The sequence below is a fragment of the Podarcis gaigeae genome (assembly GCF_964106915.1).
Source record: "Podarcis gaigeae genome assembly, chromosome: 9".
NCBI classification, from domain to species: Eukaryota; Metazoa; Chordata; class Lepidosauria; order Squamata; family Lacertidae; genus Podarcis; species Podarcis gaigeae.
The window spans coordinates 2939144-2958513 of NC_139685.1; the positions used below are offsets into that span (position 1 = coordinate 2939144).

Consider the following 19370-nt stretch of genomic DNA (forward strand, 5'->3'; position numbering starts at 1 on the left):
CCACTGCGCTCTGGTGGGGAAGCTGGTCCTGATTTCCAACTGCTGCTCTGGGAGTCCCCGCTGGCCCCTTCCTTCTGGGGTTTCCCCCTTGGCACCCCCCTTGCCCTGGCCATCGGCGCTCCCTTCTGTGAATCTTCCGATTCGCTGGAGAGGCTCATGGAATCCCTCTGACCACTGTCACTGCCTACGCTCCCCTCGGATTTCTCCCCCTCGCTCTCCATTTCCTCCCTCTCCTGTGCCTCTGCTCCTGAGCCCCTGACATCCATCCCCCCCTCAAAGCCCCCCTTCCCCCCTCCCCCTCTTCAGGTGCGGGTTCTGGGTGCTCCAGTGTTGTGGGGGTGAGTGCAGGATACAGTTCGTCCCCCGTGGCGTGCAGCCAGCCGGATAAGTCCGGGAAGTCCTCCATGGTCTTGTCGACGGCGATCTCCTCTGCTTCCATCTCCTGGGTGGTGTGTTCGAACCCGGGATCTTCCCCCAACTCGCCCATGACCCCCTCTTCCCCTGTCGCCTGGGGTGATGCTGCGTGCAATGGCCCTCTTGGCAGTTCTCTGCGCCACCCCACCTCAGGTTGATCCTCCCACCAATAGGAGCCCCCTGTGCCAAACCCCGAGAGCGATCCCTCTGGAGAGCTAGTCTCTAGCGTCGTGTCCTCAGCTGAAGAGAACCCCTGAAACATGCTGGCTGAGAGTGTGGGTGTGAAAAGATATTCGTCGAAATAATCTGCCGGCATGGGCCTGTGTGGGAAAATTGCATGGAATTCGTCTTTGAGCCATTGCTCCTCCACGGCATAGTCCGGTACCCACCTGTTGGCGCTGACCGGGGTGTCTTCCCTGGCAAGGAGATATTCAATCCCTTCCTCCCCCCATCTCGAGTCTAAAATCTCTGTGGCCTCGTTGAGTGGCTCCCATCTCGGTGACCCCCCTTTCGTGGGCGCTCCCCAGAGCGGGTCTGGTGCTGTCCCTGGCGCCTGAAACCTGTGAGGTGCCTTGTAGGGCGTGAGCACCGATCTATGAAAGACCGGGTGCATTCTGGATCCCTCCGGGAGTGTCAACCGGAAGGCCACTGGGTTGATCTGTGCCTCGACTTGGTAAGGGCCTATCTGCTTGTGTCCGAGCTTCTTCTTAGCTAACAATCTGGCCGGCACTGCCTGGGCTGCCAACCAGACCCAGTCCCCCACCCGGATGTCCTCCCCAACTCTCCTGTGTCTGTCCGCTTGCATTTTGTATGCGTGTTTAGCTAGCTCTAACTGCCTTCGGAGTTGCTCGTGGACCTCCTGTAACTCTGCTGCCAAGGCCTCTGCTCCCTGCGGCTCCCCCTCCCTCACTTTATCTAAACCCGGGAAGGTTCTGGGATGCCGCTCATTGTTGGCGAAAAACGGTGTCACCCCCGTAGACACGTGTTTCGTGTTCTTGTAGGCAAACTCGGCCAGCGGTAGGTAGTCCACCCAGGTCGAGGGCTGCTGGTTCGCGTAGCATCTCAGGTACTGCTGCATGATGGCGTTGACCCTCTCCGCTTGTCCGTTGGTCTGTGGGTGTCTTGCTGACGCTAGGCTGACCTTGACGTTCAGGATGCCCATCAGCTTCTGCCAGAAGTTCGAGATGAACTGGCGCCCTCGGTCGGACAGGATAGACCGTGGTAGGCCGTGCACCTTGAACACGTGGTCTATGAAGAGCTTGGCGGTCTGCTCCGCTGTGGCCACCTTCGCGCAAGGAATGAAGTGGGCCATCTTGGTGAACAAGTCTACTACCACGAGTACTGCTGTTTTGCCCCTCGAGCTGGGCAGATCAGTGACAAAGTCCAGGGCCACCCTCTCCCATGGTTCGAGCGGGGTCTGTAGCGGTTCCAACAGTCCCGCCGGCGGCCTGTGTACTGGCTTGGCCCTTTGGCAGGTGTCGCACCTTTTGACGTAATCCGCGACTTCTCCCCGCATCTTGGGCCACCAAAAGTCTCTGGCTACTAATTCCACAGTCTTCTCTTTGCCGAAGTGCCCAGCGCTGGGCGCGTTGTGTAACTGTTGCAGTACTCTCGCGCGGAGGTCATCTCCCGGCACGTAGAGGGCCCCTTTGCGGATGAGCAGTCCGTCCCGTATCTGGAACTCATCGTCCTTCGCTGTGCCGCTGCGCACCTCCTCCATCTTGGCTCGAGCGAAGGAGTCCGTCTGCAGCGTGCGACGTACTGCGTCCAGGTCCACCGTGGCTGAGGTGCATGCCCACGCTTTCGGTGCGAAAATGTGCTTGGCCGCCGCCGGTGCCTCTTCCTCGAGATACTGCGGTTTCCTGGATAGCGCATCCGCCATGATGTTGTTGTCTCCCGGGATGTATTCTATCCTGAAGTCGAAATCTGCAAAGAACTCCGCCCAGCGGATGTGTCTCTGGTTCAGGAACCTCGCCGTGCGCCAGTACTCCAAGTTCTTATGGTCCGTGCGGACCTGCACTGTGTGCTTGGCTCCGATGAGGAAGTGCCGCCACGCCTTGAATGCTGCATGAATGGCCAGCAACTCTCTGTCCCAGATGGTGTAGTTCTGCTCCGACTTGCTGAGTTTCCTGGAGTAGAAAGCGCACGGCCTCCAGTCCCCCTGCGGATCTCGCTGCAACAGGACTGCCCCCACGGCTCTGTCTGAGGCATCCGTCTCAACCCTCATGGGTTTGCTGGGGTTCACATGTAGCAGCTGTTCTTCGGACGCGAAGAGACGCTTGAGCTTCTGAAAGGACTGCTCCGCCTGCTCCGTCCAGATGAACCTCTTCTTCTTGGAGCTGAGGGTGTCGGTGATGGCCGCCGTCTGCATAGCGAAACCCTTGATAAACTTGCGATAAAAGTTGGCAAAGCCGACAAACTTCTGGACCTCCTTCCGATTGCGCGGGCTTTTCCAGTCCAGCACCGAGCGGACCTTGGCGCTGTCCATGGCGAGCCCCTTGTCGGACAGCTTGTAGCCCAGGAAATCAACCTCCGTCATGTCGAACTGGCACTTCTCCAGCTTGGCATAAAGCCTGTGCTCCCTCAGCCTTTGCAGGACTTCCTTGACATCCCTCTCGTGGGCCTCCAGCGACTCCGAGAAGATCAGGATGTCGTCCAGGAAGCAGATGCACTTCTTGTAGAGGAGACCCGCTAAGTCGTGGTGCATGAAGGCTTGAAAACAGTGGGAACCATTTTGTAATCCAAAAGGCATAACTCTATATTCATAGGTGCCTAGCGGCGTAAACATGGCCGTCTTCCACTCGTCGCCCTCCCGCACGTGTATGAGATTGTACGCTTCGCGTAGATCCAACTTGGTAAAGATGCGACCCTTCCTCACCGTCGCCAGCAGGTCATCGATTTTGGGCATGGGGAAGGCTGTGGGCTTGGTTTTCGAATTCAAAATTCTGTAATCAACTACAAGCCTCTTTTGGGGCGTGTCCCGCTTCTTCACAAAAAACACGGGACTGCCCCCCACTGCCTTGGATTCTCGCATGAATCCCCGCTTCAAGTTGTGATCTATGAACTCCCTGAGTTCCTGCATTTCATCCTCAGACATGGAATACAGTTTCCCCGTCGGCAGCGTCGCCCCCGGCAGGAGGTCAATCTTGCAGTCGTAGGGCCTGTGGGGAGGCAGCTTGTCCGCTTCCTTCTCGCAGAAGACCTCCAAAAACGCCTTGTACTTGTCGGGTACTGCTTGCAGCATGCCTAGTCGCAGTTGTGGAGCATCCTCTTGCCCCTCATCCTCCTGGTTAGTCAGGATGCAGCGTTCTGCGCAGTAGGAGGAGCCGAAAGTCAATTGGCGCTGGTACCATGCTAATGCCGGACTGTGCCGGTCCAGCCAGCTCATGCCCAACACTATGGGAGTGTCTGACAGTTGGGTGACGTTGAAGCTGATGATTTCGCGGTGATTCCCAATTTGCATCACCATTGGCGGCGTTTGCTGTACCACTTATCCCCCTAGCAGCTCCCTGCCGTCGACTGTTACCACTTTCAGAGGCATCGTGGCAGGCAGGAGCGCTATGCCATGTTGAGTGACGAAATCCACTCCTATAAAGTCTGCATTGCTGCCAGAGTCAATGGTAATAGGGACTTCCATGGTGAGTCCAGTGGGCAGCTGAAGCGATGCCGTGACTTGCACCACTGGTTTGGGTGGGAGGGGGTCTGTGGGCTGTAAGATCCCTGGGGACTGCTTCACTGACTCGTCTGGCTGGGCCCCAGTGCCTCTGATTCCAGCCAGACTCCGTTGTTTCCCTGCTGTGGTGCACTCTGCTGAACTACTTCTGTAACTGTCGCTGAGGCTGCAGTGTGCTTGTGAATCCTCTGGGGACACTCTTTCACCATGTGCTGAGCACTGTCGCAGATGTAACACTTCCTGTTCCCTCTAGGAGGCTTCGGTTTGACTGCTCCCGGCGTTAGGGCTCTGGCTGCTGACTGAGCCTTGGCACCACCTAACTCCATCGGCTCCTCTCCCCCTCCCAATGGAGGCGTGGATTGAGCGCGCGCTGTCTCCCTGGGAAAGAAAGGAGGTGCTCTTGCTGGCGTGCGTCCCCAACGCCCTTCGTACTTACTCCAGGAACGTTCCTCCAGCCTCACCCCAATCGTCAGCGCTCTCTGGATCACGTCTTTAGTGGTCTGGGGTCGCTCCCCCCTCGCAATTTCGTCTTTCACAGCCCCGTTCAACCCCTCCCAGAACAGGTCCCTGACGGCAGCTGACTCTTTTTCCCATCCCAGCGCGTTGACCAAAGCAAAAAAGCGGGAGTGATATTGCCTTACAGTGGCTCTGCCTTGCTTCAATCCATGTATCTCTTTCCTGGCGATATCTACATCAATCTCTGATAAAAAGCACGCATCCATCGCCTTAAGGAAGGCTTTCGCATTTTGGAGGGCTGGGTCTTTATCTCAGTACAGATTCCGCAGCCACGCTTTAGCGTCTCCGTGGAGATGCGTTAGTATGAAGCCTACTTTCTCCTGCTCATCTCTAAAGTCCTTCTCCAGCAACTCTAGGGCGAAAACCACGTCTGCTCTGAAGTTAGGATACTGCTGCAGATTCCCATCGAAATGAGACACAAGGCTCCCTCCTCTCTTTCCCAGCCCAATCCCCTCTGGTCTGGGTCCCGGTAGCCCCTGTTTAGTCAACACTTCCAACCTGGTTCGCAGATCATGGCAGACAGCAGCTGCTTCGTCTTCCCTCTTCCTGGCTGCTAGTATCTCCGCGTTAAGTTGTGTCACTGCGTTTCGCAGGGTTGCTATTTGTTCTTCGGTAGTCATCTTGTCCTGCCTTCGTGAGCTCGCGAAGCACCAATCTTCGCCCCTCGCTGCGTCCACTCACGTTGCGAGGTGTTTTTTTTTTAGGGGATGGAGCTTACTGTCAGAGTTGCCTCTAGGTCCCAGCTCACAGAGGACCAACGCTAGTCAGTAATAACGTATAAAAGTCTTTATTGAAGATTAGTTTCCATTTCCAAACCGCAGCGTGCAACTCTACGTCTTAGAACCTAGACCGGCGACGCTCCATCTGAGTCTCCGCCTCCTAGACACCAGTTTAAGACTCTAGCCTTACTCCACCTCTTCCGTTGTTCTTTCCTCCTCTGGGTCCTTCTGCCCCCTGGGGTTTCCTCCTTTCTGGACTCTTCTGACGCTGACCCCCCTGAGTCTTGCCCCTCCTTCCGGCGGGCTTTAGGACCTGGCTCCCTATCCGGGCTACCTGCTGTGCCGCTCGCCTGTACATTTGAACTTGGCGCGCGCGCCCAGCCGGTAACTTTCCTCTTGACCGTTTCCCCGCTCTCCGATGGAGGCGTGGTCAATCCTGACTCATCTCCTCTCGCTGGTGGTGAGAACACTGGTCCTGATGCCTGGGACTCCTCCCCCCCACTGCGCTCTGGTGGGGAAGCTGGTCCTGATTTCCAACTGCTGCTCTGGGAGTCCCCGCTGGCCCCTTCCTTCTGGGGTTTCCCCCTTGGCACCCCCCTTGCCCTGGCCATCGGCGCTCCCTTCTGTGAATCTTCCGATTCGCTGGAGAGGCTCATGGAATCCCTCTGACCACTGTCACCGCCTACGCTCCCCTCGGATTCCTCCCCCTCACTCTCCATTTCCTCCCTCTCCTGTGCCTCTGCTCCTGAGCCCCTGACATTATGTTTTTATATTTGTTGGAAGCCACCTAGAGTAGATGGGGCAACCCAGTCAGATGGGCAGGGTATATTATTATTATTATTATTATTATTATTATTATTATACTAATGGAATAGGATGTCCCTGTTTTCATCAGACACATGTTGGAGGGTATTAATTTACTAGTACTAAACCACTACTGCATAGATGGGATAAAGCAGATCCTTTTGTCAAAATCTGAGCAAATATTGAGCTACAGGCTCCTTACCATGCAATCGTATTTTTTCATTTATCACTTCCTTTTGTACATCTGTTTTAGAATACAGAAGGCCTAGCAATTTATTGTTGTTAGCCGCCCTGAGCCCGGCTTTGGCTGGAGAGGGCGGGATATAAATAAAATATTATTATTATTATTATTATTATTATTATTATTATTATTATTACAATGTTTTTTGTGTTAACTTGGATAGATATTATTATAACTGTATGTATTTATGCATATATGTATGAATGCTTGTATAAAGACACACTATCAATGAAATGTTGTGAAAAAGAAAAAGAAAACCCAAACTTGATAAACAAAGGACCCACACATTATCTTCACTATGCTGCCTAGTAAAGTGCAACCAACTTGTTCAGAGGCTTGAAGCAGATTCCTGCTCCGAAGTGTGTCCCACTGAATTCAATGGGGCTTCTTGCTGGGTAATTGAGTATAGCATTGCAATAAGGCCAGCAGGCCAGAGACGTTTTCGCTGGCCCCGGCATGCAGCCTGACACATAAATATTGCTGGCGGGGAGAAGAAAATTGCTTCTGATTAGACAGTAACAAGTAGTAGATTTTCTGATCAGGAGCTAGTGAGAACTTTGGGTTTCTGCACAGAACCATCAATGGCCCACAGCCACTTTTAAACTGTCCATGATGTTAGAAATCATTCCCCAAACAGGTAACTACTGGTTTTTTAATGCTCTTTTGCTAGCTAGCTTACTCCATGCTCCACTAGATGTGCCTTCAACATGAAAATGAGCTTTTTGATTGTGCGAGGAGCTCTGCCATGGATGCTTATTAGCTTCTTCAGTTTATATCCTGCACTGCAGCATTATCCAAGCATCAGAATTCATCATGAACTGTTACGTCGTTGTTCCCGCTTCAACCCACGAGGAAGTGCAGCTTTGTGTTGCCTCCGTGAGCGGACAATGGTAGTGAGGAGACAAGAGATGGGTGAAAGAAACAGATGGAAGAGTGTGAAGCAACAAAGAGTTTATTGTGAGCAGCACGACAAGCTGCGATCCTGGCAAACCAGCTGCCGAGCTACTGCCAAAGATTTGTAGACATAACGGCAGAGGAGACATTCTAAGGAGAAGTGAGGGGGACAATGGAATCTCTTCGCAGCTATTTATCGTAGACTTTCATAGCAGTGATTTGATTAGAAGGAGCTACAGGAGTTGTGCCAGGACAGCTTTGGAATGAAAGGGCGGGGAAACTTAGTATTTTAACATTTTATCATCCCTGAGAGACCTTCCCCTTTCCTTGCATGAGTTTCCTTAACGTGTGTTTCTTACTCTTAACTGCTCATAGTGGGAGGTGTGAAATATATGTAATATTCAGAAGCTTGGGTGATGCAGGACAGTATTGTGAGCTCCTGTGGGGTGATATTGGGGGCCAAAGTTAGCTTTAAGAGAATCTTGGCTTTCGTATAATATCAAATGTAATGCACACCTATTTTGGCCAAATTACATAGAGGAAATTAAGGTGCACCAGCAAAAACTTTTTTGGTTTTAAGGTTTTGAAAATTGAGGTGTGCATTAGATTTGATGGTGCATTAGATTCCCGTAAATGCAGTAATAAAAAGTTTCTGTCCCTTGAAGCTGCAAAGATAGTCTTGAAAGTGTGTTGGTGATTCTAGCTGAAATCAGAGCAGCTGAAGTTGCTGAAGTCTGTAGAGTTGTGTGTAATCCTGCAGGAGATATTAACCAGGCTGTCAACCATGCATAGGTGTGTGCATAAAAATCTGAAGCAAGGGAGACTGAGAACTGTGACTTGCTCAACTCAGGACAGCAGAACTCTGCTTTGCCACCAGTGAGATCCAGCCTACGGTGGTACCTCTGGTTAAGAACTTAATTCATTCCAGAGGTCCGTTCTTAACCTGAAACTGTTCTTAACCTGAGGTACCACTTTAGCTAATGGGGCCTCTAGTTGCTGCTGCACGATTTCTGTTCTCATCCTGAAGCAAAGTTCTTAACCCAAGGTACTATTTCTGGGTTAGCGGAATCTGTAACCTGAAGCGTCTGTAACCTGAAGCGTTTGTAACCCGAGGTACCACTGTCCTTCAAAATCAAGGGGAGGAAACCAAATATTTATAACCAGGTACCTTCTAGCTCATATATTCTTGAAAGCAGTGCTCCCCCCCCCAAAAAAAATGTTTAGGGGATATTCTCATTTTCCTACTCATATTGAAATACTGCCCTTAACGAGGCCAAACTTAGATTCACAAAATGTTTAGGGGTATGCGTACCCCTGCGTCCCCCCAGAAAAAAGCACTGCTTGACAGGAAGCTGTTGTCTACTGTGTTGCCTGATTCTACACCATAGGGACTGGGATATTTTACGATTCCTTCTGCATTTAGCTTGAAGGTGTCTGCCTGAGGACTGTATTTCCCCCAGCCGATTAGTTCAAACTCTTTGCTACAGCAAAAAGCACCGTTTGGCCACCTCAAGTGTCTGCTGTCTCTGGAGTTGTCAAGGCAACAACTATAGCATTTCCAAGGAATCTGTTGCAATAATCTTGGCCTCTGATCTTTTGACAGGCCTATAATGAAGGAGGAGTTTGTAAATGCTGACATAAACATTTTGAAAACCTAGAGAGGTGATTATTTAATGCTGTTTAGGAAGTCAGCTGATGCACAGTCAACAGAACAGTCTTCTGTGAAAATATTTACTCAAGCAAATTTCCTCAGGAGGAAACAAATGTCCGCTTTACAGTGGAACTTGACTATCAAGGGCTTTGTGTCACAAGGACTCTCCAAGTTCCTTTGCCTTTTTAGATCCCTATAATGTACATTTTTCTGCATAACACAGAGCCAAGCCAAAAGGTTTCTCAGTCAATTTTCTCTTTTTCATAACCCAGTCTTTGCTTTCCAAATGACGTAGCTTCGTTTCTAGGAAAAGAGATGCTGACCTGATGCTCCTCTGACCTGACAACCAATCTCTGTACTTTCTCATTAGTGAGGGAAAGGACCCTGTGCCTGCGTAAAGGTATCTATTCTTCCCTGCTAAATTCCAAAGGAGAGCCTTGGCACTGCAAGCGGGTAGTCAAGGGATGAGGGGCTGGGGCACTTGTTTATTTCACTTGTTTTCTCCTGCTTGGAGGGTAAGACTCGAACCAATGGCTTCAAGTTACAAGAAAGAAGATTCTGACTTAACATCGGGAATAACTTTCTGACAGTAAGAGCTGTTTGGCAGTGGAACAGACTCCCTCAGGAGGTTGTGGACTCATCCTCTTTGGAGGTTTGTAAGCAGAGGTCAGAGGGCCATCTGTCATGGATGATTTAGTTGAGATTCCTGCATTTCAGAGGGTTGGTCTAGATGACTCTTGGGGTCCCTTCCAACTCTGCAATTCTAGAGGACTTTGGATGTTGGCCCTCTTCCTTACTCAGGCTGGGGCCTTAGGAGTGGCCTCCAAGGACCATTCATGGAGGAAAGTTGGTTTGTAAATTACACCCGATCCCATGTTACTCTAAGATCCCTTTCCCTATTGTGTCAGCACAACAAGCCTGTGAGGTAAGTTGGGTTGAGCGATAATGAATGCCACAATGTGGTTCTCTCTTGTGTCCTATTCAGGCGTGCCTACGAGGGTGGTGGGACTGAGAGAGAGGTTTACCCAAAAGATATCAGAACCTGGGAATGCTCATGTAGAGAGGTATGGTCCTTCAGATGTCTGGATCTAAGCTGTATAGGGTTTTGTAAGTCAAAACCAGTGCTGTGAATCTGTCCGGAAATGGAGAATTAGCCAGTGGAGCTAATGCAACAAGGCATTTCTGTTCTTCCTATAACTGGCTCCAGTCAGCAACCTGGCTGCAGCATCTCAGACCTGCTGAGGTTTCCAAACACTTTCCAAAGGAAGTTCCATGTAAAGTGTGTTACAGTAATCCCAACATGATGCAACCAAGGCTGCTGGAATAGCTCAGTTGGAAGATCATGAGACTCTCAATCTCAGAGTCATGGGTTTGAACCCCATATTGCATTGCAGGGGGCTGGACTAGATGACCCTGGGGGTCCATTCCAGCTCTACAATTCTGTGATTCTATGGCATATATCAGTGTGGTCACATCAGACATCTCTAGGAACAGGTGCAGCTGGTGCACTATGTTTTACTGCAAATGGGTAAATTCTCTCCAAGTCACCATGGAAACTTGGGTGTCTAGACTAAGCATTGAATCTCGGAGTACACGCAAGAGGAATAACCTGAGTTTTCAGGAGGAGAGGAACCCCATACAGTATGGGTTGAATCCCTGTTCTTTGATCTGCTTTTTGACTGATTAGGCGCACCCCGTCTTGTCTGAATTCAGCTTCAATTTGTTCTCCACAATCCAGTCCATTACTGATGGATTCTGGCTTAGCACAGAAACAGCCTCCTCAGATGCAGATGGAAAGGAGAGATAAAGTTGGGCACTAGCGTATTGGTGGCCCCAGGCCCCAGCCAAAGTCCAGCACTCTTTCCACCACCCCACAGCGCTTTGCTTGCCTAAGAGATTGTGAGCTGGTTTTCTAGCAAGCATCTAGCGAGACTGTTTAGCATGGTTTAAAAAGTGAGGGGGAGAAGATCAGTTCAGCTGAGGATTCTTCTGCCACCCCAGTCCAATGGTGGCTGTAGAAAGAAACTGTGCTCCCCCCCCTCCGCCCCTTGCACTGCACATTGTAAGTCAAAAACCCTTGTTCCACCGGGAAGGCCATTACTCCTGGAGCAATTTCCAATAGTAGCTGGAGTGCTCCAAATGTCCTCGGGGGGTGGAATCCATCACGCAGTGTGCTGAATCCCGTCAAGGAAGCCTGGGAGAAAGGGTCAAGTGGTCCGCTGCCATGCTGTTGGAGCTCATCAGAGACATATTTAATTTAATTAAGGTTGTCAGTGCTATTGATTTTGGCAGTTTCAATTACTGTGCTGTTACGGCTTCTGGATCTACTGATCTGTGATGAGCCATATCAGCACCAGCACACATGGAGGAAAAAGCCCTTTGTCTCCTTTAAAAGCTGACACATCTGCCATCGGCCATAACTTATTACTTTTATCCAGCCCAGCTCCTCTTCTGTTCCTCATAATTAATTTCTCATTAGACAGCTCTTTATTGTTTAATTTGTGCAGTTTATAATCAAATTGGGCACATTAATTGTCGCTGAATTTAAGGCTAATGAAAAATAAAGGTTTTCAATAACTTACTCTTCCATTATTCCAGACAAGATAAAGTAAAACACTTTAAGGATTGTCAGCTTTTTAAATTATAAATTAGGTTGTTTAAAGAGCATGGGCATTTAGGAAGCCGTTATCACACATTTAGTAATTATAAATCCTGGCCTCCAATACAATTATTGGGATTATATTTACAATTCCTCTTTGCTTCCCTCATCCCACAGTCTTGTTATTTAACTGTGTTACATCTTATTGCTGTTAGTCAAAAATAACTGAGTTCTGAGATAATGAAGGGTCTTTTACATGCATAATTGCACACCATAACTAACTCTGAAGAAGTCAATAAAGTTATGAAGTAATACTTGAAGTTACAAGCGAACAGCTGTAAACTAATACAAAACATCTCAGATATGTGTTTTCTTTCTTTCAGATTCTGGAGGGTTCTGGAGGACTGAGTCCTTTTTGATGGAGATAGTTGGTGCTGTGTCACTGCCAAAATCCTGTGGCAGGAAAATTGGACTACAGTTTCACCTTTGCCCTGAATTCAGTGAATAGCTTTAGGCGGACCTTTTCTGTTAGTCTGTGGTATGACCACATCACATATGAGCACATTAGGAGAGCTGTGGTGAGGTGTCACCAATGCGCTAAGGATGCCCAGCTTTATTTCTGTGCAATATCTGCGTCAGAAGAGGTCATGCCAGCCCTGGACTCGCAGTGGTGGGCTGGATAAGAGCCAGCAAACTGATGCTGAATCCTGACAAGCTAAAAGTGTTGATGGCTCCCATGCCTGAGAGCTGGTCAACAGCTTGCTTTGGATGGTGTCGTTCTCCCCCTGAAGGAGCAGATATCTCTGTCACTAGACAGGTGACCTCAATGACTATGCGTGCCTTTTACGAACTTCAGCTAGAAGGCAGGTTTGTCCATTTCTGGGCTGGATAGCCTGATCACTGATGTCCATGCACTGTCGGGCTGGACTACTGCAATGCACTGTTTGTGGAGCTGCCCCTGAGATTGGCCTGGAAGCTGCAGCTAGTGCATTGGGGAGAAATAGTGCCACCAACATTCACCAGCTTCTGAAAGAATTTCACTAGCTGCCAATTAGCTGCCAGGCTAAGCTCAAGGTGCAGAACATTTCCACCCACTATTGTGATTGAAACAATAACTGGGAGCCACAGCAATAAAGTATTGCTGGGAAAACTAGATTTCCCTACCGCAAAAATGCTTAAAGAAAGATACTTGGATCCTGAGGTTGAAAGAACTCCCTCCCCTGCAATTTATTCTTCAGATGACTTTTGCTATGTCCATGTGTTTCACCAGGAGCTAAAAGATATGTTTTTGTTGCCTCCCCTCTGCTCACTGCCAATGCCTCTATTAATTGGTTTCAAATGCTGGCAGGCCTGTGAAACATGGCCTTGTGAGTCTAGTTCCTTATATGATTTTTATTAAAATTCACTTTGTGTCCAAAGCACATGAGATTTACAGCTGAAAGTAATAGATTGATTCTTACTAAGGCATAAATCTGCTAACGGTTTATGGAGGCTTGTTGATATTAGAAGGTTGGTGAAAGTCACTGCAATCGTCCAGCCGAAGAGCCGTCTGTTATGCCCCTTAATGCATTTGCTTAATTGGATAAATTGTACACGGCTTCTGAAAATACAAACAGAGGTGTGGGAGGTGGAGATACTCTGCTTGGTGCACAGTTTCTCCTTCCACACCCTTCCCCTCAAAAAATTGAAAATGAAGAGGAGGCAGAAGGGAACAGGAGAGGCAGCCTTGCCGTTTGCTACCTTGCAGTTGAAGCAATTTGTTTTCCTGCAGCCATGGAGAAGCCCTACCTTGCCTCTGGGAAGGAAGGAAGGAAGGAAGGAAGGAAGGAAGGAAGGAAGGAAGGGGGACAGAAGCCTTTGGGAAAAACTTTAAACTAAAGCCACTAGAGGATGATGAATGGGGAAGGCAGAAAGGTAGCAAATGTATGGATTTAGGGTTGCTGTTGGTAATTTTTTCAATGACTATGAAGAATATAAGAAACAGGAGGGGTTCAGGGAGAAATATGAGGTTTAGTCTTGGACATACAGTGGTACCTTGGTTTGCATACGTTTTGGATTACAAACACGTCAAACCCAGAAGTGCGTGTCCCAGTTTGCAACCTTTTTTTGGATTATAGCCCCTTTTTTTTTGAATCACAAACAATTTTTTTTTGGAGGCCCCATTGGTGAAAGTGCGCCTTGGGTTACAACCTGTTTTGGTTTACAAATGGACCTCTGGAACGGATCATGGTTGTAAGCCAAAGTACCACTGTATTCAGCTTGAGATGATGAAGAAGCACTGAAGGGGGAAGATCAGAGAGACTCTTGGAAATGGAGGAGTGGAGCAAGGCAAGAGAAGAGTTGGGTGTCCCAGGCTGTGATGAGATTAGACAGTAGGAAACGGACAGAAAGAAAATCACAGAAGATCAAAGAGAGAGAGGGAAAGTGAGGAAGGACTCCCCATGAGGAGAAACTGAAAGAATGATTGGGCAGCTAGGAAGCAAACTGTGATGGACAGCTGAAGCAGTCACTGGGGGTCAGTAATTGTGCTTAGTAATTCTTTTTCTGAAAAGGGGGCGGTAGGCCAAAAAAGTTTGGGAATGTCTGAGAGAGCAGCAGGGAGAAAATAATTAGAGAGCGGGTTCTGATCTATGTGCAACATCCACTCTGAGGAAAATATCTACAGGTAGAAAAACGTGTCTCTGACCTTAGATAGAATGGTAGTGTTTAGTGTCTTGTGAGAGTATTAAGCCAGGAGTTAACTGGAGGGCTGGGTTTGAGCAAGGAGAAGTAGAGCTGGGAGGATACCGTCTACTTGGGTCTCATTTCAGTCAGAAGGGGAGAGATCTTCTAGAAAGAGAAGAATCCAAATCCAGTCAAGAGGAGTGTGGTGACCCCCTGGGTGTGTTGTTATTGTGCTGTCATAAGTACCTCTGGAGTGTGACTGCTAGAAGGTTGGGAAACTGACAGAAAGTGCTACCTTGGTTAAGAACCAAAGTGTTAAGCTGTAACACTTATGCAACGATTAAGTTAAGGAACTGAAGTGAAATAACTTGAAATAAGCTAAACATTTACCAACTAGTCTAGAAACCTGTAATATCTAACTGAAGAGTAATAACTAAAAAATAAGCAACTGAAAATTAAAAGAAGCAAGCTGTGTGTTTACTACCTTGTTTAGAAGCCTGTAACATCCACTGGTTTTAGTATGATTATTAATAAGTTAACTGTTTCCTAAAAGACGTTGATCTCTTGACAAATCATTTGCTTGACCAACTTTGTCCTATATGATAAATCTTTTTCTTATTTGTTCAACTTCTGCATGAGTCTCCAAGTATCAAAGTTTTACCTCATTCAAAACCCATAACCTGTGGTGCATATAGAGGGTCTACAGTGGAAGAACATACTGAAGATGAAACTCCAGAGGTGGAGGGCATAAGGGGAATCAAGCAAGGAATAAACTGTATTGAAGGCAGCAGAGAAGTCAAGGAGGATGGGGACTGAGCAGAGACATTTGGATTTATGTGTGCAAAGATCATCAGTGATTTGGGGGAGGATAGCTTCAGTGCCATGGTGAGTGGAGGGTGGAAGGCAGATTGGAGGGGGCCAGGAGCATAGCTAGAGGCGAGAAAGGTCTCCTCTAGATGGCCTGTTAATTCAGCATTCATCCAGATTTGTTTGCATGAAGTTTACATGGTGGTTAGACTAAGCCTGGTCTTTTCTGACAATGAACATTCATTCTGCATTCATCCTGTTTTGCTTTCAGGGTGTTTACATGTCTTCCCATGAGTTCATCCCACATGAAGTGCCCCCCCTCATTATATTGGAACAAATGTACCATCACTCTCAGTGCCAGCATGCTGAGCACTGATTTGCACATCTCTATGGAGAACTAAGTTTCCATTTTACAATGCCAGTCTTTCCTGACGACACGTCAGACTGATCCAGTAACCAGTTGCATTAGTAACCTGATACTCCCTTGGGTTTATAACTGGTAATTTGGGCCAAGAGCAATGCGCTGAGCCACGTAACATCTGCAGGCATTAAGTATCACAAAACTTTACAGTGCTGATTGCAAATATTGTCAGCCATTCAAAATATTTTATAGTCACACATACGTTCCAAAAGCCATTCCAGTAGCTCTGTCTTTGATCTACTTCAGAGCCTGTCTCTAAATAGGATCCTTGTAATAGCACAGGGTGCCATTTTCTAGAAATTAAGTACTTAGGGAACAGATCCTTTTCATTGACTAATGGCTTGTGGGCCAGATGCTGATCCAGTTACCAGTTTTAGAGTGGTGTAATTTATCCTGACCTGCAGCTGAATAAGGGAACACTTCAGACATTCATACATATCAAAGACAAAAAGCTAAAACTCCCATAATTGTCATGTCCCCTGCACCCCCCCCCTTTCTAGGCCTCTTATGTGATTCATCCAAGGTTAGTCCTTTACAGCCAGTTATTTTAAATGGGGAAAATTATTGGAAAGATGTTGCCCAGTGTATATATGGGCATAGCCCATGATAGATTAAGAAGAGATTGTGGATGGTTCAAAATTCTGAACCCAAGTTTTATGTTACTGGAAGCTCCCTTTGTCAGAAATAGTGCTGACTTTTTTACAAAGGGGAAACATGGCCATGGCAGGTCTCATCTAAAGACTTATAAGCCTTGAACCCCAATATTCACTGAGAACCCGGGAGATAAAAAGTGATCCTGACAAAACAATGGATAACCTTGTTGTATGCTGAGGCTCTGGTGAAGGCAAGTGACAGCACCTAGTGGGGAGGGCAGAGTTTGCTTCATCTGCCTGGCTGTAAGGCCACTAACAAGCTCTTATCAAGCCAGCTGGAAAACTGCTTAGCCCTTGATTCTGGATCCTCAGTCTGAGATCTAATGCCTTTCCTCTGAGATACTTAGAAGGAGGCTAAACCTTCTAGATCCCCTTAAATGTCTTAAATGGCTTTGAGATGTGGCCAAGCTGTGAACCCTGCTCCTAAGTAAGAATTTGTAGGATTGCGGTCTTAGTATGTTATAGTTTTATATCTTTATATATTGCAAAATTCTTTCAGAGCCAATTTGGACATGTTGTAAAAGGCTTAAGTTCTGAAATTGAATGAATGAATTTTCACGGAATCAAGCCTATTGTGCTAGATTAGTGGTTGTTGGCAAGGAAAGGTGAGAATGATTTCATAGGTACTTGGCTAGCTGTGTTTCCATTTACTGTCTTGGCCTTGAAGATGGAGACCAGTAATGTGGTCAAGGACCTTTTGTGACTCACTAAGCAGAATGCAGGCAATTCATGACCTGCAGTTGTACCTGAAAGAAATATTCTATTACATGCACATGATTCACTTTTGGATGTTTCCAATTAAGTACAACCAGGATGCCTCCTGAACCTTGAACGGTTCTGGGCAAATTCTGTCAGGCTGTGTTGGTGGTTCATTTCTCTGCACTATTTCCTGCAGTAATGACAAACTGGACATGCTGAAATTCTTGTTTTCAGTCCAAGACAAGTTGAATTTGGAGACTAAATCAAGAGGCAAGATTGCTGCAGTTGCAGGAGTCCAGGGGAAGTGAGATAGAAAGAATAGGAACCATCATATATTTCCAGAAGAGGCAAGTGCCAAGCATGTAGGCCAGGCACCAATCTCACCCTCCTAACAGACTTTTTACTAGGGACCAAAGTTTCTACCCTTGTCCTGTTCCTTAACTACTCCAAAGGTTCCTGATCTTTCCACTCTTACCTCTTTCACTGATTGGCTGTTTCTTTTACGTTCTTTTAAGTTCCACTAGAACACACCTCCAAGAGTGCATAAATGACTTGGATTAAGAATTGAGGTGATGGTCATCTACTTTGCAGATAACACTAAACTGGGTGGGGCAGCTAATGCTGCAGAAGACCGAACCAGGATTCAAGATGACCTTAACAGATTGGAAAACTGGGCCAAAACTGACAAAATGAATTTCAGTAGGGACAAATGTAAGGTTCTACACTTAGACAGGAAGAACCAGCTGCACAGATATAAGATGGGGGACATCTGGCTTGCCAGCAGGATCTAGGGGTCTTAGTAGACCACAAGCTTACTGAGACAACAGTGTGATGCAGCAGCAAGAAACCTTATGCTGTTAGGCTACATCAACACAAGTATAGAGTTCAGATCAAGGGAAGTCATGATACCACTCTATTCTTTCTTGGTCAGACTCAGAACACACCTGGAGTACTGAATCCTGTTACGGGCACCACAATTTTTATTCAAAATAAACTGCAAAAGAAATGCCATTGGTTTATGTGAATATAATTGCTCATCAGCAATGCATAAATATTGCACATTCATCTTAAGTGTTGACGTGTCCCCATATTGTATGTTTTCTTCGCAGATGCAACTACAGAACACAGTGGTAAAAGGGCAAAGCCCAGAGCAAGTGCCTTTGATTCATGGTATTAACAGCTACCGCTTTTGTATACAGACACAGACATACTGCATTGCCTTCAAGTTTCACAAATGTTCTAGAGGACAGGGCCAACACAAATCAGCCTCCAACTGTGTAGGAAAGGTGCATTACTCAAATAGGCAAGTACAGCCGCAGGATAATCAATGAATGTGTGGGCTCAAAACTGATGCAGTTTAGTGGATCATTCAAGAAAGTTGGTGAATCCACATAGTACAGGCTGAGTGAATAACGGACGGAACACAACTCCATTCAAAACCTAACATTCAAGAATATGAAGTATTCATTCTCTCTCTCTCTCTCTCTCTCTCTCTCTCTCACACACACACACACACACACACACTGCCAATGTGATGTAGTGGTTATTGTGGGAGACCATGTTTCAAATCCCACTCAACCATAAAGTTCATCTGGGGCCAATTATTGGTTATCAGGTGCCCTGCCATTATGACTATATAAGTGAATATAAGTGAAACAAATAAACAAACAAAAACACAAAGGCAGACTTTCTCCACTTTCACACTGAATCACACCACCTTCCCCAACTGTTCTTTCATTCTTTTTTCTTTTGCTTCTGTATCTCACTTACCTTCTTTCTTTCCTCCTTTCCCTCTTTCTCTTCCGCCATCTCTCTGACCCCCCCCCCCCCAATCTCCTTACAGAGCTCAGGTTGTGTACACATTACCTGCTTAAAAAGCAGCCAGGTCATTTTTTTCAATTCAGATCAAAGCTGGTTTGCGGGGTTTCATCAAAGCAACAGTATTTCATTAGAGGGTGGATGTGTGTATTATGGGTGACATTATGCACACTCTGCTTCCTAGACCAGTGGTAGAAGCACATGGGGGTGCAGAGTAAACAGCACCCCTGGGTGTCATTGTCAGTCTGCCTGTCTCCACTGCCTTCACCCCACTTCACTGTCTTTGTGCACTGGATGGGAGATCAGGACAGGGGGGATATGTGCATATGCTACTTCATGTGATCAAGGGCTTCAGTTGCGCCAGGGTTCTGGATCACATGAAGGAACCTGCACGCATTCAGCAGAAAGCTTATAGGTCCTCTCTTCCAACCTCCCGCAAAACATGCCAATGTCACGTGGGCAAAGTGTGCAGGGCCCCGCTCTCCCTTTCCCTGTTCTTGGAAAATGTGAAACGTCTGAAGGATCTTTTCTTGCAAATACCTGTGTAGCATCTCCTGTCTCCTACTCTGCCGTTCTGAATGGCACTCAAATTCTGTCAAATGAGACGGCTGCCTCCTCAGATTTGCCTGGGAGGGGGGAGTGCATGCTTTCTCCTACAAAGCAACAATGCATGCAAGGGATTCTAAGAGGAAAAAGTCACTTACAGCCCAACAAGAACTGGTTTCTGTTTATGAAAACTGGCACTGAAGGCCGTGTGAAATGCGAGAAGCATCTGTCTCAGAGAGAGATCCGTTTTA

At 47.5% G+C, this 19370-nt stretch overlaps 1 protein-coding gene and 1 long non-coding RNA gene across 2 annotated transcripts in view; one reads left to right on the forward strand and one right to left on the reverse strand.

Annotated features, from left to right (window-relative positions):
* Positions 1–19370, reverse strand: part of C3AR1 (complement C3a receptor 1) — a 330535-nt gene that overhangs the window by 146541 nt on the left and 164624 nt on the right. The window lies entirely within an intron of this gene.
* LOC310825235 lies at positions 9817–17861 on the forward strand. Its single transcript, XR_014555184.1, has 3 exons — positions 9817–9976; positions 11895–12011; positions 16990–17861. It is a non-coding gene; the product is annotated as an uncharacterized lncRNA (long non-coding RNA).